The 23,592-nt window shown below is 46.0% G+C and overlaps 1 protein-coding gene and 2 long non-coding RNA genes across 9 annotated transcripts in view; 1 reads left to right on the top strand and 2 right to left on the bottom strand.

Moving 5' to 3' along the window:
* Positions 1-23,592, top strand: part of LOC118506883 (homeobox protein prospero-like) — a 102,308-nt gene that overhangs the window by 26,915 nt on the left and 51,801 nt on the right. For all 5 annotated transcript variants that reach the window (XM_036044649.1, XM_036044648.1, XM_036044647.1 and 2 more), the window contains exon 2: positions 6,169-6,228. The gene's annotated coding sequence lies outside the window, so the exon portion shown is untranslated. The remainder of the gene's footprint in view (positions 1-6,168; positions 6,229-23,592) is intronic.
* The window catches only part of LOC118506885, a 78,777-nt gene continuing 60,336 nt past the window's right edge, over positions 5,152-23,592 (bottom strand). For 2 of the 3 annotated variants that reach the window (XR_004905568.1, XR_004905567.1), the window contains exon 3: positions 10,945-11,300. This is a non-coding gene — a long non-coding RNA (uncharacterized LOC118506885). Of the gene's footprint in view, positions 5,258-10,944; positions 11,301-23,592 lie in introns of those variants that run through there. The other variant, XR_004905566.1, reaches the window with a different exon arrangement.
* On the bottom strand, positions 19,956-22,034 carry LOC118506884. The gene is made up of 2 exons (XR_004905565.1): positions 21,753-22,034; positions 19,956-21,685 (listed from the first exon to the last, which is right to left on the bottom strand). It is a non-coding gene; the product is annotated as an uncharacterized LOC118506884 (long non-coding RNA).

Here is a 23,592-nt window from a genome sequence, read left to right as displayed (position 1 = left end):
AGGAAATGCGCGAGAACTCACAAAAAACCCGTGTGAGATAAAAGTTGCGAAGGAGAAGACAATTTGAAGAATTTGCCGAAGAGGACGATATCTCAAGAGAAGAACCATCCTCCATCGGTGTTGTCCGTCCATGTGCTTCCCGGCAACAACCTGTAATAGCGCGCACTCCCCTACACCTCCCCATTTTATATGTATTATTATATATTTCTTCAGACTTCCCGCGCCCGCCCAAGGACGCCCAAGGAACGACGTGGATGATATGGTGGGAACGGGGAGGGAGCATGTGGTAAGGTGGCGGAACACAGTATGGAAAAACCACCCCTTCGAGAAATTTTCTCTATATAAAATTTAGTGTAATTTTCTTCTTCGGCTAAATATTTACCCCTTGGCCTGCCCCCGCTTGGTTCCTTCCGTGGCCCCCTTTCTTCACGTGCTGCGCGCACAGAAGGATACGCGCGTGTGCGAGGGTGTTCTTGCTTATCGGCATTACCCTTGTATGCGTGTGTGTGTGCGCCTGTCGGTGGTGGATCTCCTTCGGAGAAGTTCGGCAACAAGACGAAGACATCGCTCAGTGTGCAATCCGCTTCCATACCGACCGAGCATCGGAGCGTTCTCCGCGCCGGTACAGTGCGTCCACCCACCATCACCATTCAAGGATTTCTCTGGTGAAGAATCTTGGACGACGACGTGAAGCAGCAGTAGGCAGTAGAACTAGGATAGCACGATAGGGATTCCGAAGATAGATGATAGTGTACGTGTGATTGGGTGGAGGGTGGCGGGAGTGGACTCGTGCTCTCGGCTACTGCTCTATTCCTCAGGACATCGAGACCAAACGGATGGACGGGGGGTGGCGGGGCGATTATCGAAGGTGGAATGCAAAGTCTTCGGAACCATCCTCCGAGCTTACTTTTTGCCTTCGGTTAAAAGTCGTCGTCGTCGCCGACGTCGTCGGGATCGTTTGTCGTGGTCGTCGTTGTCTTCGAGAAAGAGAAGCTCGAGCAGAGGGCCACTTCTGTGAACCCGGCTTGCACAAGGGTGCAAGAAGTTAGTTGCGCGCGAGTGAGATAGGAGAAGCATCTCTCCGGGCTCTAAGGAAGTTTTACGGGGGGGAATCTCTGAAGCTGTCGGACACTTTACACCTCATATTATCAGTTGGTCTCAGAAACGCTAGTACCACATCTAACTCGGCTCTCTTACGGTTCGGACCGGTGCCAGTGAAGCGCACCCCCGGGGGAAAGAATTCCGTGTAGCAAAAAAAAAAACAAATTATGAAAAGCATCTAAAGCAAAAGTCTAAAACGAAGTTTAAGGAAAATCAAATTTTGGAAAAAAATAACACCTTCAAGCAAAAAAAAAAAACAATTTCAATACCATCTCTTTCGTCATCCAGGCAGTACCAGGATCGAAGGCAGCAATAGAAGAGCAAAAAAATACAAACAAACCGTACACAACAGTGATCACAGATTATTGTGAAAAGAAGAAGCCGTATACCATAAAACGAAACAGTGTTTACAACAGTGTGTAACAACAACAACAGAAAGGAAGCGAAGAAGGAGTAGAAAGCGCGCGCAAATACAACATAAATAGCAGCATAACAGCATAGCAGAAATCGAAACTCAGCTCAATCTACACTCAGTATACTCGGGAGAAGACGAAAACCAGAAGCTTGCAAAAACAAAGCACACACACAGCAGCAGCAGCAGTAGTAGCGAGTACTACATCAACTTACAACATCAGCAAAAAGCGCACAAGGAATCGCGGTTGGAGACATCCTTGCAGCCGACACGTCGTCCCAAGCGTCGTGACCAGTAAAAGGTGAATTCGGTTTAACCACTCGAAACAGTGCGTGCGTGCGGGTGTGTGTGTCTCTGTGTGTGTGATAGTGAGTGAGCATCATCAGCACAGCAGTAGCAGCAGCAGCAGTCTCATCTAGCCGGTGTTGTATATCCCAGTGAGAAACCCTCTGTGTGTGTTGCAAAAACCGAAAGGACGTAGTCTGAAGATCCAACGCGCTGCGTCCGAAAGTGATAAGAATGTTCCGAAACACCAACAACATCACCATCGTCAGCGGAACAGTGTTGCCGATCAGCATCGTCCCAGCGCCACAGCACAGCAACATCATCATCATCAGTGCCGGTCGTCTGGATGGTGGCGGCGCAAACGTCGAGTCAGTGTTGCGACGTTAAAGAAAACAGTTGTTCTTGGTTTTAACATAATACAATACATCCCCCATTTTACCAATGCATTTCCGTTCGAACTCTTTCGTTTGCTCGGTGCGTTCCATTAAGCGCACCGGTCACTAAACAATTATATAAAACGACTATATAAACAGTGTGTGTGAAGTGTTCTTGCTAAACAAACAAACAAACAAACAAACAGCGGAAAGAAGCGGACTCTTGTAATAAGAACATTGTATAAAAGCTGATATAAATATATCCAACACATATATGCATCAGTAACGTGTGTGTAGTATCATCATCCAGAGAGCGAGACTGTGTACATACAAGGAGCGTTCCTTACATTGCACATCTCATCCTGTGGAGCTATCTGGCAGTGGTCCCACGCCCGGAATACGGATCTAAATACGGGACAAGTAGAATAGAGAAAAAAAGAAGACATTGCAAACCAATCGCCGTCGTCAGCATGAAACCAGGATTCGATCGTGTATAGCAAGGGGATCTGTGGAAGATCTCACCACCAGAATCGATCACCATCGGTTGCAAAAGCTATGTTCTGGTGGACAACAGCAGCGCGAACCGATCGGATCCTCTCGCATCATCAACAGCAACATGCCGGCGTACTGCTTGGTGTTCAGCAGCGATTGGAAGTGGCAGTGCAAGCGTTCAACAAATTGCGTTCAAAGGTTGCGAATCAATGTGCACCCGCGTTCACGTGTGCCCGTGAGTGAAAAATTATGTGAAATTACCCTTACCGCTAACGTTAGTAACAAGCGACGCCGAAAGAAGCAGCAGCTGCAGCATCAGCCGGCGGAATGTGATAATGCCGATTGATTAGGTTACACGCCGCGTATATCCCTAAAGAAACGCTGCCAAAGAAAGCGCGAAAAACTTTAACGTGCAAGACCAAACCGAAAGGCTCGACCTACCTTTCTTGGAGTGCTGTGTGTGTATATGTGTTATATGTGCTCAGTGGCATGATCGATCGACATTACCGTCCCGTGATTGATTTCGACGCGAAAACGAACCACGGACATACTACAGTTGGTGTTGTTTTTGGATGTGTGATCAAGCAGAAGCATCAACCTGAACCATGTTATTCCCCCACACGTCACACCGACTCACTACTACGACCCTGCACCAAGACGTGCGGCTTCCGCGGTAGTAGTAGCAGCGGTGATGCACCACCGGTTTGTCATCATCATCGGGCCGTGGCGTGTGTTATTTTCCTTTGGTGTCTCCCCCCGACGACGAGTTTTCGTTTGACGAGTAGTGCCACTACTCGAGCAATTTTTTACTACTGCAAAAAGCCATCATTTGGGGCCCTACAGGGAGTGCGTCAAACAGCCTCCCGCAACATCTTCGACGCGGCAGTGTCGTGGGCCAAACCACCATCACCACCGAATTCTATGGTTAAGGAAGTGAAAAGTCGACCGCAACTGTGAACAGCTAAATAATATGTGGGGTTAAGCTTAAGCATAGTTACGCGTAGATAACGTCTTCAACGAGAAGCAAATATACACAACAGAAGAAGCACAAGAAGAGGCAGTGTAAACTGAGGCTAAGAGAGAGTGGAAAAGCTGATGTAAAAGGTGTGAAACCGTATCGCCGCACAGCACAACAAAACAAGGAACAGTGTTTTTCTCGAGATATACGAGAAGACAAGTGAAGAAAGCAGTTCTGCTTGGAATATGTGTGTGTGTGTAGAGCATGAGTGTGGGTGGCGAATTGTGTGGAGCTGTTACTAGGCGCTGGCCACATATGAAAAAAAATTGTGACACGCTGAACATAAATACCAAACAAAAAAAAACATTGATTCGTGAGTTATGCCGTTTGCCGAATTGTGAAGTAAACGTGTAAAGTGCTTACAAACGCGATGAGAACTCAGTTGGAAACGGACAACTAAACCGGATGTTGATGTAAGAGGATGAACAAATCATTCCAATACATCTTATAAGTGATTGCGCGGGTATCTAAGTGTACGAGTACGCGTGCGAGTGCTAGAGCGCGTGCGGAAAAGGAAAGGATAAACAATCTTTCACAACAACGGAGTAGTGTGTTCGTGGTGAGAGTGTTGGGAAACCTTCAAGTTAGAAGGTCCCAAAAGAAAAAGAGTGCGTGTGTGCTCCGGTAGTAGTGTACACCAGTTGGTGCAAGTGCACTAGTGTAAGAAGAAAGTAAGTGCTCGTGAACGAATTCCTTTTTTTTTCGCGAAGACGCACAGAGCATAGAAAGGCTCCTCCTCCGTCTGTGCGTCGTGTGTGGTGCGTGAGTGTTCCGAGTGTTTATGTGTGAATCCATGCCAGTTCCAAGCGCAGCAAGGACAGCTAGTGACTGTGCAATCGTAGTGCAAGTGAGCGTGATAAAGTCCTTTTACCACCGGTACGTGCCAAAAGTCTTAAAACAGGTGATCATTCCACATCCTTCCCAGGCTAGCCCACCGTATAGCAACAGCGACCGATCCTTCGCAGACCAATCGAAGATGCCCCGCGAAACCTTCTTCTTTTCATTTTTCGGCTTGGCCAGAAACCTTTATATTCTGCACCCCTCGGCACGGTTTCGAATCGCATTGCGACTGGCAGAGTGAGCTACTAAATTACAGTCTTTCAGTATCAACCGTCCTGCGGAGTGTTTCTCTATTTTTGGGTTCATTAAGAGCTTCGAGCTTTTACTGAACGAAACCGATGACCGGCTCTTTTCCGTTCGAGATCGGAGGGGGCAAACGAATAGCTTTTAACGTTCGGTCGTGACCAGTGAAGGGAGAATCCTTGGAGGAGAAGTCTTTTGGGGAGTAGTAAAATCTGTTCTCAATCTACGCGTATCGTTTGTACCTTATAATCTTCGCGAGAGGGGGCTGTCAGGCACTAGTTTTTCGAAGTATGGATTGTGGCAAGACCCTGGATACCTTGTCCATAATCCTTCGCTTCTTTGAAATCGTCGAACGTGTTGCGAAATGTTACGTCTTCGTTATGCCGGGCCAAACGTCTTCGAGGGAGCAGCATCGTTGGCATATGTCGAGAAAGGGGAAGATAGTGGCGGTGATGGTGGAGCTAGTGATGGTGTAATGTATGATAATGGGCACTACAAAAAGAAAGAAAAAGAAAACGAAAATGAAGAAAAAATGGCCTAATTTTGAATGCAAGTTAATCAACAAGTAAGAAGAAAAAAGAAGAAGAAACCGAGAAGAAGAAGAAACAAAGAAGAAACCAAACTGTGATATCCTAAAAAAATGCATACCTGCTACATCTACAAAGGCAATAATATGCAAACAGAAGAGAAGAAGAAGAAACAGTATTTAATTAGTGTGAACAGTTCCCATATGGTGATGTATCATTCAAGAAAAACAAAAAAAAAAACAATGCCACAAATGAATTTTTCTTATAAGCCATAAATAGTTTCCTTCTTTCCGTTTTACACATTACTCCTAATTGGCGGCGTTTTTAAGTGTAATTTTAGTTTATAATGTGTTATTTTATTTCAAGTAACAACCCAAAACTCTCAACGCACTGGTTAATTTATTTTTCTTTGTACACGGTTAATTTTGCAAAAAAAAAGTAGGCGGTTCCATGGAAAAAAATTAATCCGCACCAGCTTAGAAGCAAAGAAGAGGAAGAAAATTTAAAACAGAAAATGATGAAATTTAAGCACAACCTCCGCAAATAGCCAACAGAGGGCGCCTCTGCCTCTAGTTTTGCCTACTGGCCGGTAGAGTGCGCTGGTACTGCTGCTGCTGCGTGGTCGGAGATGGCTTAAAGATCGCGGAAGATCGGAACGAATTCGGCGTTAATGTTTTTATGAGTTTTCTTTTGTGTGTATGTGTGTTTGTGAAAATACAAGAGTTCAGTTTTGCATCTCAAAATCGAAAAAGTCTGTTTCTTTTGTTTATACTTTGTTAAATAAAACGTTCTCTTGATTCTCATTCTTTAACCTACCCGATTACACAACTCTGTCGATTTGCTGTATATCACTAATGTGTTTTATGATTTTTACAGATACTTCCACAAAATATTACCGATATTCGACACCAGGCCGAACACTACCACTGATGTCAGGTGAGTGTTTAGAACCATAGACCATAGTGTTTTTCCGAATTTTAGTACATCCGCCACGAGTGCCACGAATGCTGCTACCTCTACAATTATATGATAGATGTGAAGTAAACGTGCGAGCGCAGCCCTTTAGCGTAATACGCACCACAATAATACGTCCCTTGTGTGACATCAGCTCTGATGTTTTGATTGCATTAAAAGGGGCTCTCTCTCTACGATGCAATGAGACAATGGTGTGATGCATTACCCAGTTGTTGTGACATTTGCGATTGAAGAAAGACGCACTCCGCTTAGCAGAAGAGTGTATGTGACAGCGAAATCACACGAAGCGTTCCATCATCTTAAATAAGCTAACGGCGTAGATGACGTGAATGGGCCCCCGAGTTCATCGAGGTTATGTTCACCTTACCACCGTTGGTGGTCGTCATCGCAAGCAAACACACAAGGATAACTCCTATGCCAGTTCTCTGTATCTATGTCGGTGAGCCCGGTTGTACCATCACCATGTGGCGGGTCACCTGCTACGACTGTTTGAAGTTTTGTTCAACCCGTCCACACAACAACCCCGATAACCATATGGGTTCTAAAGATATCAAAAAAGCGAAAAATGCAAACACACAAACACACACGCAACAGCAAAAAAAAATCCCAACCCAAAACAACATCCTCTTGTCGTCACTTTCTCGAGGAGACAAGCCGAATGCTGTCGGCAAACTAACCTTTCACTCTATAGCCTTGCAACACAACAAATCACACTCCTCCTGCCCGCTCTTTCGGTCTTACCACCCATTGTTTTTTTGCCCAACACTATACCACTAAACGCTGATGCATGTGATGCAGTCGATGACAAGAAATAAATTATAAACCACTATGTTATCGTATTCCTCCCTCCTACCCCTGTCCCTCTGCTATGTCCCATTGGGTTTGCCCTTTGAGCATTTCGGCTCGCCTAGCTCGATAATCGTTTCTGCACGCGAATGCGGCACACTTTGGACGGGCATTTCCCGCCGATGCTACCTACTTTTCACCACCGATGGTCGGTGTGGAAGTGATATTCTAAATATTTGGAAAAATCGAAATGAAAATAAAACATTTCCTAAACCCCACCACCCGTACGTGGGGACCGGGGGCCACCGTAGTGTGCCGCGGTTGCATGTGCCCAACATGCAATGACAGGTTATGTGTGATATGGCATCCGGTCGATAAGAAGAAAAGCGGCGACGCGTACCACTGTCATGGTAACTCCACCATCCGCCGTTGTCAGCTACCTCCCCCCCTCCCACATCAGGAGCACTGGAGGAGCACAACCTCACGGTTACGTAGCATACGTTCCGTTGTTTGGAAGTTGCATCGATAATTTTACTGATTGCAGTTGATTGTTTGTTTCTGTTTTTTTTTTTTTCTCTATTCTCTCGCCATTCGTGCAAGACTAAGAACAAGACGGGGAAAAGCGGCAAAGAAATGCTTTCCTTTGCGTAAATTGGTAAATTAAATTTCCGTTTCTTTTTTGTTCCATCGTGCCCCCTAGGATAGGTCGGCTACTAAGAGGTTGTTTAATGCACATGTACCATACCATACCGGTGGTGCATCTAAGTTCGATTTCGGGTAGGTTGTTACCCTAGCGAAGAGGGGCGTACTTTGAAAAGAAAATCAACAATTACGATCTAGCATTACTCACATGTACCTTCACTCTCCAGGGGGATGTTTCATTTGTTTTTATACCATTTTTACACTTCGATAACTTCTTTACTTAGTGCAACTAAAGTGCTTGTTTTTGGGAAGCAATTTTTCCCTCCCAAAGTGCATCGCACCAAAAAACCCCAAAGCACTAATTGCATTGCGCGCGCCTGTCTTCCTCGAAAGTTTCCTCCCGTAGGAGAAGGCCCTCCCCCTTTAAAGGTTCTCTCTAGACTGCAGGCAAAAATCGGCCCATGATTAACCGAAGCGCTATTGATTTTTTTGGGGAAAATTTCTCATTAATTCATCCTCGCTTTGCTGCAGCACATTAAAAGACCAGAACCGTCGTCGTCAGGTCAGGATCAATAAATCGACTCGAATTTGACTCCACCAACTCGGCTGGTTGAAAAACTAAAACAAAACAGCACCTCGAAAGCAAGAAGAAAATGCATCATTTGATGTTCGTTCGTTACGTTTCTTTCTCGAGGCAAATTTATCGTATCGCTGTGCTTCGTCCCCGTTCCCTTATCATCATCCTGCTCCCCCCCCCCCCCCCCCCCCCCCCCATAGCCGTTCTTGGTCACCGGTTGGGCTTGTGCAATAAAGGATTCTACACCAATTTGCTGCAGGATGTCGATGCTTTGCGTTGCGCTTGTTCGCTCACGAGTGTGCACTTCTGCCGATGCCACGGACGCAGTAGAAGGCCGCTTCTCTGTGTTGGCGAAACTTTGATGAAAGTGCTTCAATGGTAGTGTGCACATCATGATCCGCAGAGAGAGACAGAGAGCCTCCAAGAGGTTAAGCGCTGTTTTGTGTATGCCGCCGCCTTCCTTGTGCAACAGTTCATGCCCAGTTTATATCCTTTTTTAATGCTGTCAGGATGTGATCGATCAGCTGGAGAAAGATTGCCGCCATATTATCGCGGCAATTGTTTCACTAAAGACGAACGGCCATTCAGTGCAAGAGATAGACATATTGCCATTGAACGACTTTTTCTTCAACATGAGTATCAATATCGCTCGCGAGTGGAGTTTGTATTGAAGTGCATTGGGTTTCAACGATCATGCTGCTCAAGGATGTGACTCTGAGTAGGGGTTGCTGCAAAAGAGGTTGCTGCAAAGAACGACAAAAAGATGCGATCATTCATGCGTTCAGGGCAAACGGCGCATTTTCAGCGAATCGCCGTTCACGAACGGCTTGAACGGCTACTACTACTGCAAGGTTTAGCGAATGGTGGAATGCGACTCGCTTCGCAGCACCGGCAAATCACAATACTCTGGTGGGGAGCGTTGTGTAGTGTACACACATCCCTATGTATGTACCTACCTAAGGGGAAGAACAACACAGTACGCGCCTAAGGTAGATCTCAGGCCCATCCCACCCTCAATGTGCTGTGTACGATGATGGACCAGACACCGACAATGAGCTATGATTTCTCAATCGGTTGTGTAACGCTGTAAACCTTTTTGTATTGAATGGAAATGGCCACACGAAAAATATTCTATTTGTCTACATTGTCACCCAGAGGGTAGGGAACTCACTGCTGTCTAGCATTATTTTTTTAATTTTAACCTCAATTCGGCGCACCGAAGAATTGTATTTGCACATTTAACACAATAAGCAGTAAAAGCTCAATAATACATTGTTTTCCAGTCGGAAGAAGTAAACCCCGTCTCGATATGCTTCACATCTGACAAGTGAGAACTACAGGAGCCTTAATTTCACGTCACGGAAACCCCGATTACTCGCGCTCTAGTTAGTTAGTATGGAGCGCAGGACCTTCGCGACCTCCCCTACCGCGCGAAACACACAGGCGTGAAAGGAAGGAGGCTTTCTTTTTGGCACGATTTGATTGATCCGTATCTTGGGCCGGCTTGAGAGCTAGACACTAGGGTCTAAGGTTTCGTGCTTCCGTGCGCCAATAATGTGTAGCATGAAGACGAGCTGCTGATGTGTGATTTAAATGCTCCAGTCAGTAAAACTTCAACTTGATACACGATAGTCGACGTCCGCTCGGCCGCTTCGCAGTGTCTTTTCCGAAGTGACACTGATAGACGCGGAAACCATACCGGAAATGGGTCTTTAAATAATGCTCACGACATGCCACAAAGGTGAAGCACAAGCTTCCTTTCCTTTGAGCTCTTTTGCCATGTGTGTGTGTGTGTTTTTGTGTGAATATCGCAAACAAAAACGTAATCAGTTGGCTTGTTTGAAGAGAGGGAGCAGAGCCTTTTTATTCTTTTCGATTCCACTTTTCATGTAGAGAAATGAGATGTCATGCCGGCTACGATCTAATTCGTAATCAATAAGCAAGAATTGACTGCTTTCTGCCGCCTGCCTGGTTGCGTTCTGGAAAAAAAGAACACAGCATGAGTAGTGCTGCCGGCTGAGTCAGGCCCTTCGCCTGACCTTCGTCTGACCAGTTCGTCGAATCACCCAGAGAGTGGCAAAAAAGGGGTTAAGAAACTAATCCAGAACTTTTCTAATCACACAGAACTCCACAGAACCACAGGCAAATGATTACGAAATGGATGTTGCAGAAATAGCCTTTTTGAATCAATCCAACTGCTTGCTGCTGCAACCCGTCAGGAGGGCGGCATGCAAGCAAGTACAAGTACAAGTACAAAAAAGGCAAGCCATCCCAACTCCTTGATGTTTTTTGTGACCGCACACCACACAATGCTGCACACAAAGTTCACTGGCAAGAAGAAGCAAGACCACCTCCTCAGGTCGGTGCATGTTGCTGCAGCCGCATCCCATCCAACTGCTCTTTTCCATTAGCATATTTTCTTCATTACTTCCAAATCTATCAGACCAACCGTATCGATAGATGGGGCAATGAAAAGCGGCCTGTGGCCAAGAGTACGATTGCAATCATCAGAATAGAACCGAGACCGGCGAGTGCTACCGCTTGCATCACTACAGTGGCCACCGATTACGATCTTGATCCTGCGCTAGTCTCGCTTTTGTGTTTGCACCTTCGGAATATGGGGTTGCATATCAATACGATAACAATCGGAAATTGAGCCGAGCGTTGTTGTTGTATGGACCTTTCGGATGCAAAAAAAAACCCTGGTGGCCGCCGCAACAGCATCCTTGTACACTCTTTGCTAAATTGTAAAAATCTCAACACACAACCCATCACCACCAATCTCCTCTCCACGACCATCGGACCTTGGCACCTGGTTGGAGCCACCACCAACAGGCAAGCAACACAGGAAACAATACACAGCTTTTCTCCGTTTGGTCATTGTTTTTGTCCATCCAATAGGGTGGGTGCCTGAACGGGGTAGATCCTGGGGAAGGACGGACTGGCATCAAATACACATGAAAGGTGCATGCAATTTCCACACTGCAGAGTGCATCGCGCTAAGGCCAGAGAAGTGAGCACGAGTTAGCTGAAAGTAAAAGGGGAGTAGGCTGATTAGCTGCCACCGCGACTGTTTCACCTGCAGTTGGTAGCTTTTGTTGTTTCTGAAATGCGTGTACAAAACAGGACGCAATAAAAAGGACGAGTTACGACGAGATACGGTGGAAAACTTTGCGAATGCCCTAGTAGAGTAGCCGGAATGGCGGGTACTAGGAGGATTTTGTGTTTATTATATTCTTTTTGGAATGACAAGACACCTATCAAGATGTCAATAAGAGTTAATTAAACCTACTCTTAAGCAGTTCTTGGGGATTTCCGGTACAAAGACACAATGAGAGGACTTGAAAATGTGCTTAGATTCCCACAACTCAGAGATTTTTATTTTATTTATTTATTAATTATGATGGCTTGAAGCCGTATTGTCTACAACTCGGAGACGCTGACTATATTTTTTTAAATTTCCTTCCATACGGCACTTCAACTTCCAAAGGTCCTGGTCTATCATTTCTGACATCCTTGACTAGCTTTTTGAGAAGCTTAGAATTTATCAGGATTTTGGAAGCCATTTTTAAAAAGTTGTTCCTCTTCAAACATGCATAATTTATCGATAAACTTTTTGACTAAATCCATGCCCAGCCTGAGAGCTTATTATTATCTGTTTGACTCTAAGGACCGGTTGTGAACATATTGCCCGCCAGCTACTCATTACCTACACAAAACAAGATTCAAGGTGGAAAGAACATTCTGATCCGTCTGGGTTTCTTTCACCTCGAGAGAGTCGCATTACAATAACAAAAGCGGAGGAGAAAAAAACCCTCATAATGTCCAGCGACGTATTTCCCTTCCAGTTCAGAAATCCGTGACGGGAAATGAAAAGAACTCTCTAAAGCCATAATTTACTTCCGATTGCAATTTCCGAACTTCCGAGCGCGAAGCGATGCGCCCTCCTTTCCATCCGAATGGAAAAAAACCACACCTGCCTGCCCCGTACACACATTGACTCGGTTCCCCAGAAAAGGGTAGGGAGAACTTCAGAACTGAGCGAAGGGAGGCCACCTCATGTCGAAATGTCGATGGACGCGCCGCGGCTGCTCGAGACATTGGGTGGGCGGGGGGCGCTCAGAAAAATAGAGGGTAGTTGGCGCACATCACAACAACCAAACTAGCATGAAAAGTACAATTCTCAAACGGAACGAATTTCGCCTCGGTTCTAAATACAAACGAGAGCGGCCCCCAACCAAACCTACAAGCTCTGCCTGCTGCGTGCGTGTGTGGTACGAACTGGGTGAAGTTATTTTTCACCGTCCAATCGGGGGCCTTTTTTAAAAAAGCAAATGTAAAGTAGCAAAACTCGGGAGGGAAAGTAAAAATTGACCGGAACTACTGTCGAAAGATCATGACGCCTCGGCAGGTCTGGCGGGCCGGAACCAAACCACCACCCGCGCCGCTTCCGCTATTGGGGGGGGGGGGGGGGGGGGAGGACGTTGAGCGTGGATTTTATACGGAACTTCAGGGTGACCGATGACAATCAAATGATGTTATTTGTCCGCCCCCTCACCTCCCGACTCCCCTTCTTTTCCATTCTTTTTTTCATCCTTTGCGCGTGTGTGACGAACGACGAAAATGATTATTAAGCTCGTCCGCGGGTAAAGTAAAGTAACCTAGCTAAACAACCTCGCGGTAGTGTGTACACTGCCAGTAGTCAGTGTTGCGTTTCAACGTGTTCGGTAGACGCGATTTAAATGCACACTTTTCAATGTACAAACAAGTGTCCACACGGGCATGTGTGAGCGAGTGAACGATCCGTCGAAACGACGATGACGCCTTTTCGCCGTGCAGCTTGAGAGGGTTTGGCGACAATACAACAACCTCCCCCAGGCGCGCATCGGCCAATCAGTAGGTAAATAAATCCCACCCGCTCCCACCCAAACCCGAGGCGGTGGCGCACACAGTAAGTCAAGTGGGAGAACTAGAATAATATGCGCGTTGATTCGTGGCGATCAGCGATGCGCGAAGTGTGTACCGCCGAGAGAATCGGAAGTAGCGAACGATTTCGCTAGGCAGGTAGGTCCACTTTGTGACAAGTGTGGAAGGGTGTAGCGACATGTATTTTTTCACCCTTGGAGCTTTGCGCACTTTGGACACAGCACCGGACCGACCACACCGGACACAATGGGTGCCGTTTCGCCGTGCTTCATCGTTCTTCGCATCCGTGCCCAGGGTCTCCGGCGATGTGTAAGGGACCGGGCAAGCAAAAGGGGTTACCCGATGTTGTTGCACACAAAACACCGGATGCGAGAGGAAGTATTGCATGATGCGATATGATTCTAGAGATTTGGCCCCGATCGTGCCAGCGGGTAGTAGTCCGCGAAACGGAACGACGACCTACAACACGGGCGCAGCAGCACCATACGCTATTAAGAGCGCGCGAGCGTGTTCTCTATCGAGTTCGAGATCTCTCGCCCCTACCGGGGAGGGTGGATGGGTGCAGCAGCAAGTGTCCGAGACCTGGCCGAGCTCTGGAAGCATCCACTCGCGGGGGGGTTTTCGCCCTCCTCGCTCTCCAACCCAGTGATGAGGTTTATTGATTCTGCCGGGACAGGTTCAGCGGAGGAGGATGTTTCTGTTGATGGATGTTTCAAATGGTAATTACTTCTGGCGAGCGAGAGGTAGCACAGACACACACACACATGAACAAAAAACTTCATCGTCCCCACTATCGAGGAGAGGGTGCGCCACGTGATCCGGCCACCACCGAGTGATCTGGTGGCGTCTCAATGCGAAGCTGGGTGAGCTAGATAGCTCGGAGATTGACTTGCGGAACAGCTTCAATTATTTCTCCACCGGAAGCGTCAAGTTCCGCTCGGATTGTATAAATTAGATAAGTATCCGCCCCTTCGGGAGGGAGCGAGGGGAGGTAAACGCTGTTCAGGGTAGGGCGGAAAAGCTAGAATAAATTAATGCCGTGTCGTCTACGTTCAAGTGTATTCAACACACAGTATTCAATTATTAAGAGATGTTTATATTTTCTGGACAGTTTTGGACATTCATTACTTTCAGGTTAAACTCGTCGTTGCAAAAATATGCGTCTCAATAAAAAATGCGGCTATTAAAATGTAACTTCTCCGCACAGAAATTCCCCCAATGCTTTCGATTACTTCAGGCGACTCGAATAGCGACACTCCCGATACGCAGGATACGCGGGACCTAAGCCTCCCTTCCAATTCACAGGATATTTACCAGAGCGGAACACCCGTACCACCAACATCAGGAAGAGGAGAGAGTAAAGGAATTTCCCATGATTTCTTGTGACTTACTGTTTCCTGCAGTTTCCCGTTCTGTGGGCGCACAAACTATACCAGGTCCTCACCCTTCTTTTAGGCGCGCTGGCTCGATTTCGCGCGTATACGGTTCCATATCCTTTTGTTCCTGTGAACAACAAAGTTTGCTTGCTGTCTGCCTGCGCCCTCTTTCGCACACACACACTGACAGGAAATTCTTATAGTCATTAATCAATTTCGTCCAAAAAGGGAAGATAATTAAAATTTTTACTTTACTTGTAGACTTGCTCAGGCCAGAGCCTGAGGTGGGTACAATCAGTAGAAGTAGGAGGATAAGAAGGAGCATGTGTAAAGCTTTTTCCTTCCGAGACGAGACATGCAGCATTTTGTTTGCCGTCCAAGACAATATCCGTTCCGAACCTCGCATGTGTGGGAAGGAATGTCAAAGTTTGAGGACAAACTTTAATTGATTTAATTTTTCCTACACCGAAAGACATGTGGGCATTGTGTGTATGCGTGCCGGGAAAGGATTTTAGTCCCCAAAAGCCAATCAATAGGAGACGTCTTGCTGCTATCCCGACGAGAGCCCAAGTAGTAAAAGCCACTTTCATGGTTGATTGGCGAAAGAAAAACACCCAAGTCACCACCCCCAAAGGCCGAAAAGGCCGCGATGTGTGATCGAGTTTTTTAGTTGCGGTTCTGCTTTATTGTCGTTTGCCCTCGCCCTGGTCGTTGGGATTTTCCCATACATGCTCTCTACAATGCATGTGGTGGTGGCTTCATGAATAATTTACGGAAATATTTAAATTTGCCATCGCCGTCGTCGTCGTCGTCAACAAGCAAGTGAACGTAGGTACCTATTCCGGGGTTTTAGGTAGGGGTGGTCCACCAACCGTAAAAGAACACTCCCACGTGATTTTCCCTTTTTTTTTGTGGGCTTGTTTGTTACTGTTGCTCGCAGGTGCATTGCGACAAATCACGCAAACACCGGATATCAACTACTTCCGGAATTTTCCCACGAGCACCCGCTAAACAGCAAAAGGGTGGCGCCGCACACACAGCTCTCATTACCATTGAGAGTGTCAATAGTGTCTTTCGCACGGCCCCCCGTGACCCCGTCTTTTGGGCGGTCTTTTGTGTATTTTCCTAACCTGTTGCACATCGGGTGTTTTTCTTAAGGAAAGGGGGAAAACTACCTTGCCTTACCGACTACAGTACAATCTCAATTTATCCCCTAAGGATATGGCTTGCTAAAGTGGCGATATGAACGGCAAACAGTACGACGATGACGACTTCTTCGACCCTTCTTCAAAGTCTTGTTTGACGTACAAATAATAATAATCTTCTTTCGCTTCTGTCTTCCTTAGCCCACGTCTTTTTATCGAAAGGACGATAGACTTCTCCGCCTTGCGTACAGCTTCAGCGAGGACTTCACTTGTTGGGGTGAAGATGTTAAACGAATCAATCTGTACGGCTATCAAATTGCTAATGTTGCCGAGGCGTCCGTTTTTTGTGTGCGTCCTTGAAATGGTAAACTGTGGTTTGGTACAACAAATTTCTTCAAACGGCGCTTATTTCTTGCGAGATTTCTCTAATTAACACCAAAACCCCAACTTCTCGAAAATCCTTCGGTGTGGAAGGAAGTTTTGCGTCAAGGTTGTAGGCGCACCCAAGTTCTAGCATTGACTGAGGCAAGGTTATGAACCATCAATTGTCTCCCTTTTTTGTGATCTGAACGCTTAAGACATCTTCAAAAGTTCTCGCGTTTCCGTTCCTTCCCTGTCCTATCTCGTCCCGCCCTTCCATGGGAGGGATAAGTACAATTAGGGTTCTATTTGTTTTCCTACGACGAGAAGAAGGATATCTTCTCATCCTGGAAGAATGATTTTCCTTGAGCGACGTGGCTGGCCGAACAAGCTATTCAACAGACGATTTCACGCTCGGCTAAAGTGCCTTTCTTTCGTAACGCCAAGCAACCGACCATCGTCTTCTGGGGCGCGTCTCAAGAGTGTAAAAGTGGATTAATGCCTTCCTTGCCCCGAGACTGGTGTAACCGCCTCGGTACGGTTTCGCGTGCGAAATCCAAAAGAAAAAAAAAAGGCCCCGGAAAAACCCCTCGGGGGTGTTGAAGCGAAAAGACAAACTCGACAACAACCAAACGCTTTGGTTAGCAACATTAAAGAAGAAGCTCGCCACATTTCCCACCTTACCTTTCTTTCCCTTCCTTTCTTTCGACCGCGTTTGGTCGCAGTCGCCGCCATGAAGCGTGGAAACTTATCGACATTGTTTTGTGCAAGCTTCTTCATGGTAATTAAACCGTCTTTCCAGCGTGGTTGGTTGTGGTTTCGGTTGAGATTTAGGTTGCTTTTGTGTGTGTCAACGTCTTCTTCTGGCTGTGTTCGGAAGCTCAGTGGTCCGGACGATGATGATCGATCGCTGTCCAAGATGGTTTGTGTCGTGTCGAGAAGAATCAGCAACAACACAAAGGGAGACCTACCAGCATCTTGGTGGTTGCTGGACCAGACCAGCATAATAAACGCTGCATAGAAGAAAAAAAACCAAAAAACTTCTCAAAATAATCGTTCGTTTTTTCATCAACGAAATGAACATTTGAGGTTGTTCTGTAGCACGCAAAGAGTGCAAAATAAAAAAAGAACTATGAATAACATTTTCCCCCAAAAATCAAAACCAATAAACTTTGTCCATTTAGCAGCCTGAGAGTAGAGACAAAACGTTGGCCGAAGAGTTTATAAAGTAGCTGGCAAATTTTTGTTCATCTAAGTAGATTTATTTTGGTCTTGCATTTTGCAATCTTCTCCAACTGGTTCACTCGTCTGCTGTCCGTACCGTGCTTGAGCCCTTGTGCCTAGTCCGTTGTAAATAATGCTTCCGCTTCACCGTCCGGAGATGGTTTGCAAATTATTTGGCGAAAGTTTTCCGTTCTTCTTTTCTTTGCACAACCGCAAAACGGGGTTCGGCAAGGAACGATCCGACAACCCGTACCTGCAAGTATAAGTTTTCTAGCCGACATGCAGTCAGGCAGGCAGGCAGCAAGAAGAAGGACATCCTTTATTTTCCGTCTGTCTTTATTTTCCTCGACCTCATCCTCCTCCTTAACCGTGGTCTCTCAGCCATTGAATTGAAATATTCTCAATTTTATTGACGATTTCGTTTTCTTCCCAGTGTGATTGCTGGGAAACAAATTCGGACGCATATGATGGACCCACGATCGGTGACGTGGGTCCGAAATCTTCATTGACACATCCGAGGTTTTACACCCCTTTTTGTTCATCCCGCTAGAGCAAAGAAAGGAAAGGATCGTGTCCGGATTGAAGCTTTGCATTTCTTGCTTTAGCACCACCAACTTCTCTCCCCCATTGTTGCAATTTGGTTTCTCAAGGTGCTCGAATCGGAACAATCACTATTGTTACGGTGGCTTTCTAAGCAAATACTCTGAACTGTTGTGTCCCTCCAGCACAAGAAGCTTTCCGCTTTGGAAAATGGAAAGGGATAATCCTTCGTAGCGTGACTGGGACAGTTGGTAAATTCGCATGATGTTGGTGGGTTATTTTATAGGAGACTCTGAGTCATTGGACTTTGTTTGGCTATCTTCACGACCCTATATTAGTTCCAGGGGTCAAATGCAGTTCAGTAATACAAACATCAGACACAACAGAGACCTTGTATCGAATATTAATTAATAATTTCTATTTTTTATGCTGGTTCCCTTTAAAATTGATTGTAAATCGGATGAATTTCACGATACTGTTGGGTGACCTAGATGTAGGGGAATTGAATTGTCATACAAAATTGAGTGATTGTCTGAATTCCGTTCTCTGCAATCTTAATTGTCAGAATCGTTTTTTTGGTGTGTAAGTGACATCTTTGATTCTAAGGAGGAAGATGATTATAATGAATTTCAAGAATGTTAGTGCTATAATATTTACCTAATGCCAGGCCTTAATATACTGTTGCTAATAATACGAAGCTTTAATTAATTACAACACATACTGTGATACAAGTCAACAAAAATCAAGTAAATATTTTACTAAACAAATAACAAATAATGCTTCGATTTTTTTTAGGGGCATGCCTTTCTTGTCCTTTGCTAATTCTTTGAATATCATCCATTTTTTTGAGGCTCAAACGGTGACTAGTTTAACATTACCCGTACCAAGCGGTCGAAGCGGAATGAGCTCAAACTTCCCCAAACGCACAAAGGCCTCGCTTCTGATCAGCAGAATCTATGTGGTAGTTTTATCACTTAAAAGTGTCATTCTGCTTAGGGTGTCTATGGTTAAGCGCAAAATCCGCCACTGGGTTTAAGTGTCTTCTTTAGAAGAATAAAAGTGTGTCATGCTTATCGTTTTCCGAATTGTAGCGATCTCACAACGATAGCTAAGATAAAGATAAAGCGCAATATAAACTTCTCGATATTTTATATTCTTGATAGTATCCCCCAATTCTATACCAGTCCCCAATTATAGCGTCAGTGTCAATGTGGTCCTTGCAAAGGATAGTCCGGAGATCCGTAAATAACAATTAAACTATCATAAAATTATTTGCTGAATTTTAGCATAATTTCGAAAAATTTGTCGCAAACTTAAATGTTTACTTCATGAACGACAACACTACAATTTAACGAGCGATCAGGGGGCATTCTTCACCAAATGCCATCCCGAGCTTAACTTTAACCGCTTGTCTTGTGAAGCGCATCGTTGCTGCTGTTGACGCGTGCCTGCCACGCGTCCACGCTACCAGTTTCCCGATTTTCCAGGTGAGGTAACATCACAATCATGAAGAAGCGAACCAACCAACGAAACCAGCAGGGAGGGAGCAGCAGGGCTTTCCAGGGCGCTCCTTCCTCACACGACATTTCCCTCAAACTCTGGGGCGTACGCAACTTTACGTTTTTGTGCACACCTTTACGTTTGCTGACCTCTTCCACCACGTCAAGCGTTGTTAAACTGACGATAAGAACCCACATTTACGGAAAAGCATCTCCGAGCGAGGAGGGGTCTCTTCTTCATTCGCATGGGCACGCGCCCGTACACCGCGGTTCCGCTTGCCGAGTTCCTCCACACACCGATGCGTGGTTCTGTAAATGTGTGTGCTAGCTGGCAACATTTGTGTAACATGACGAAGGAAATGATGCCCAAATGTTTGTCACCCTTACCTTTTCGGACTTATTATAATACCACTTGAAGGGGTTGCCCGCGATGCCGTTCCACGATGAAACTGCACGAGTAGCGCAATCAAACAACAGCTGCATCGGCTAGCTCTGTGTCGCGAATGGCTTTTTTTGGGTTTGAAAGCGTGTTTGGTAGATAGTTTTCATTCTTTGAAGATTCTTCTGATGATCTGTATTGCTGAATTGTTTGTTCAAGATTAGTAATCAATAATTAATTCAAATCTTTTAATTTATTGTGAACAGCAATAGGTACAAATATTTTGTCCTCGAATGATCAGAGCAAAGGAATTTCAATAGTAAAGTAATTGAAGCGGAAATTATAGCATTAGGGTATAGCTACAGCCTGTTGATTTAATAACCGATTATTAGCGTTTTTAACACCATGAAATTTTTCATTAATCGACAACATAGTTTTTAAATTCTCTAAAGGATTCATTTAAAATTCGATTGGTCTTGGTTTCCGTGTTCCGGTTTCAATTATGTGGCATTCAACTTCAACACTGTGGCTTTTATAAGTTCGGTCAACACGAGCGGGTTATTCAGAAATATCTGCTCAAAGTTTTGTTAACATTAATATATTGAACCTTAGGCGCACAAAACTCGTTGTTTATATCAAAATATTCTTTGGTTAAAAACAAATTTGTAAAGTCCTCGACCTCGTTGTTTCTAGTCGGTAAGGCATTGGTAGTTTTTTTGTGTGCAAAATCCTGCCTTGTCACATTGTCTAATGAAAGGTATTCAAACGCACTAAACGTCCCCGTTATCCCTTCTTGGGTAAAGTTGATAAGTCCTCTTTACAATCCTTCCAGACGATGTAGCCCAGCTAGAACGATATACAGACGCAGGCAGATGTGCGTTCTTGCTTTCCCGGCTCTAACAACCGCGTCAGACCCCTTTATTCTTCTTGTTGTCCCACTGGTGAACTTCCCAGTTTTTCTCCCTGTTAAATACAGAGCATGTCGTGTTCTTCGGCCTATGATAGCGAAACAAACGCACGAGAGTCCTTCCAATTTGCACAAAATCCTCGCACCGACCGGGAAAGGGATCGTCGAGCATATCGACGAACGATGCTGATTCCTGTCGTGGTCGCGCCGTACCTTGATTGAGTCCTTCCACATCAACCTCAAGCCGGTGGGGTGTGTACCACCTTTACAAACATTCTTCGCTATCCCTTGCACGCTCATTCGTCGCCTGCCTGCCGCGTTTCCGCGGGATATTTCCACAGGAGGCTCTAACGAACGAACGAACGAAAACGGAAAGCAGAAAAAAAACATACGCACACAGAGAGACGCGTACCAAACCAAACGCGCACAATAGCAACTGATGTTGTGTGAGCTGAAGGTTTTCTGCTGGCGTCCCAGCGACCCTCCGCATTTCGTAGACCCACAGGACGAGAGATCGGTGAGCTGTGTCTTCCCCTTCTCGAAAAGGCACTCCTTTACGTCATAGATGCAGCTGCAGACCTCGATCGCGTCTGTTGCTGCTCCTGCGGCCGAAGTAAAGGCAGCAAACCACACTTAAACACAAGGGATGTGTGTGCGTCCCCCTTCAGTCGCTCATCCATGCGCCCAAGGGCTGAACGATGGAAGGGTCCTGCTGCTGCTGTCTACGCATACCATCTCACCATCAGGAGGTCCGATTGTGACGCGGGGTCCTTTTTCTTTTGTCAACCAACAAAACGGTAAAGATCGTTGTCGGGGGTTCGTTTGCTGCGTTCAGCGACATTTCGGTTGCATGGGGTGAGTTCTTCCTCGGCCTCGTATATGCCTCCGCCAGGACTCTCCGCTCCTGTCACCAGCCGAGCCTTTGGTTCGAAAGTTCAAGGTCCCGCTGCTATTTTGAGCCCGTGTTCGAAAAAGGCGCTGCTTAGAACAGCATCGACGAGTGTGGCTTGGCTTGATGCAGTGAAGGTCCTGTAGATCCTGTTGGCTGCAAAAAGAACTGGTTCCCGCCAGGTTTTGAACGAGGGCTAGCGTATTCTAGACGCACGAGAATTATAGCGACTTACCGAGGGTGCCTGGAAAACCGTTGTCCTCAGGCTCATATGGCACATTTGTCGCATCGCTGACTTTCGGTCAGGATGATGAGCCATCATGCTATGACATCGTACGAAAACGACCACTACGAAGAGTATAAGGACACGACAGCTGCTACAACAATTTGCTTACTTCATCGAACTTCCAACTGACGGACGGCGGAATTGTATTGGATTCATGGTCCACGCAGCGCACCAGCGAGCAGCACAGCTTCACTCGTTGAAGTCTCTAACCGTTCTGAAAAAGCGCCAGAGTTACCTCACACTCACGCAACACCAAGAAACACAATCTTCTTAAGGAAATTCGTTTGGCCCACTTCTCCACACGCACACACTTACACCTAGCGGAGGAACTCACACAATTTTCTTCCACCACTCCGAAAGGGCCGCCGGTTCCGACCGGGTGATTTCTTCCCCTGATCAAGTTTTCCCGTAACCTACCGCAACCAACAACACGACGTCTTACGATTGTGTTCGTAAGCGAAAGAAACTGAAAGAAAACCCGAACCAACGACGACGAACAGCACGTGGGCCATTTAAACGCTTACGTCACGGAAGGCGTTCCGGTTTTCTTCGTTCCGTTGAAAGGCGGACTTTCGGCTCGGTCTCGGAGTGGGGGAATTCTTATAAGAATTGTGTGTCTGGCCGAGCTCCGAACGTGAGGGATGCATTGTCCTGTAGTCCCTTTTAGCCACATTAAAAACCTTCCTTAACCGACATACCATATGGTTTGCTGTGTTCGTTGCTCGGAAGATGATTATCGATGATGGCAAAAGGAATAGACGGAGGTCGTTTAACTCTAACGCAACCGGTGTCCGGGTGGCACAAGTCCGGGGCGGTAGTGTTGTTGTGAGACGGGGGCAGTTTGTTTGTTCGCTCGTTCGCCTGTTCCCTTCTCGACATGAAACGATGCGCCACCTTGTGTTCCGGTATGGCACGGGGCGAGCCAGATGGCTTGCGATATGATGTGTGTTGTAGGACGATTAAGCGTGAGGGCGTTTAATTCTTTTTTACGTTGGCAAATTTTTGGTTGAAGGGTTCCACCAGTTCGTCAATAGCAAAAACATTCATTTAAGCTATATATTTTTCCTTATTTATTAAGAAAGATACATTTGAAGATCTCCGCTTTTTGCGAGAGTCCTCCAACATCTCTACCAAGTAACTGCTAAAGTACCGTCTAGCTTCAAACTTTTTTTTTTAACGAAAGGAACTACACTTCCGGCACACATTTCCGGAAGCCACTTACCGGGACCGAACTTTCATATTTATTTGTCTACATGGTGCCCTCATCTTGTCCTTCGTTTATTCATTAAGCACAGCAAAGGACCCACAAGAAACACATCGTCCCTGATGTCCTGTGAGCAGCGTGTGTATGTTTTGTTTTATTTTCTTCTGGTTCTGGTGATGCTCCTCCGGGTACATTGTCACCTTATCCTGGTGGCTTTTGTTTATGCTGCTTCTGCTTCTGTCGGTGCGTCCTACCTCTTGGAAGGATTTCGTAAGGATGTCGTGTCCTTCCGTTGGTGTGCATCCTTCCTTGACTGATCTTTTTCGCTTCGCTTGCCAGCCTTTTGCTCATTCGCTTCTCCGAACGCCGGAAGGTGGCAAAAAATGTCTTGAGCAAAAATCTCATGTCAAGCCAAGCGACAGTTACGGAACAACGTACCTTTGCAACCGCCGTGACTTATATCAACGTGCACCAAACATTGTCCAGCGGGGTAAAGAAATTAGAAAATGAGCTTCCAATGTAACCCCCTCCTGAGGCGACATTCTTCCATTACAACGGAACAGGAAGTAGCCACCGCTGCGGGAA

Source organism: Anopheles stephensi, chromosome 2 (genome assembly GCF_013141755.1).
Source record: "Anopheles stephensi strain Indian chromosome 2, UCI_ANSTEP_V1.0, whole genome shotgun sequence".
NCBI lineage: Eukaryota > Metazoa > Arthropoda > Insecta > Diptera > Culicidae > Anopheles > Anopheles stephensi.
Note: the sequence above shows the minus strand (reverse complement) of the source record. Positions and strands in the feature narration are given on the sequence as shown.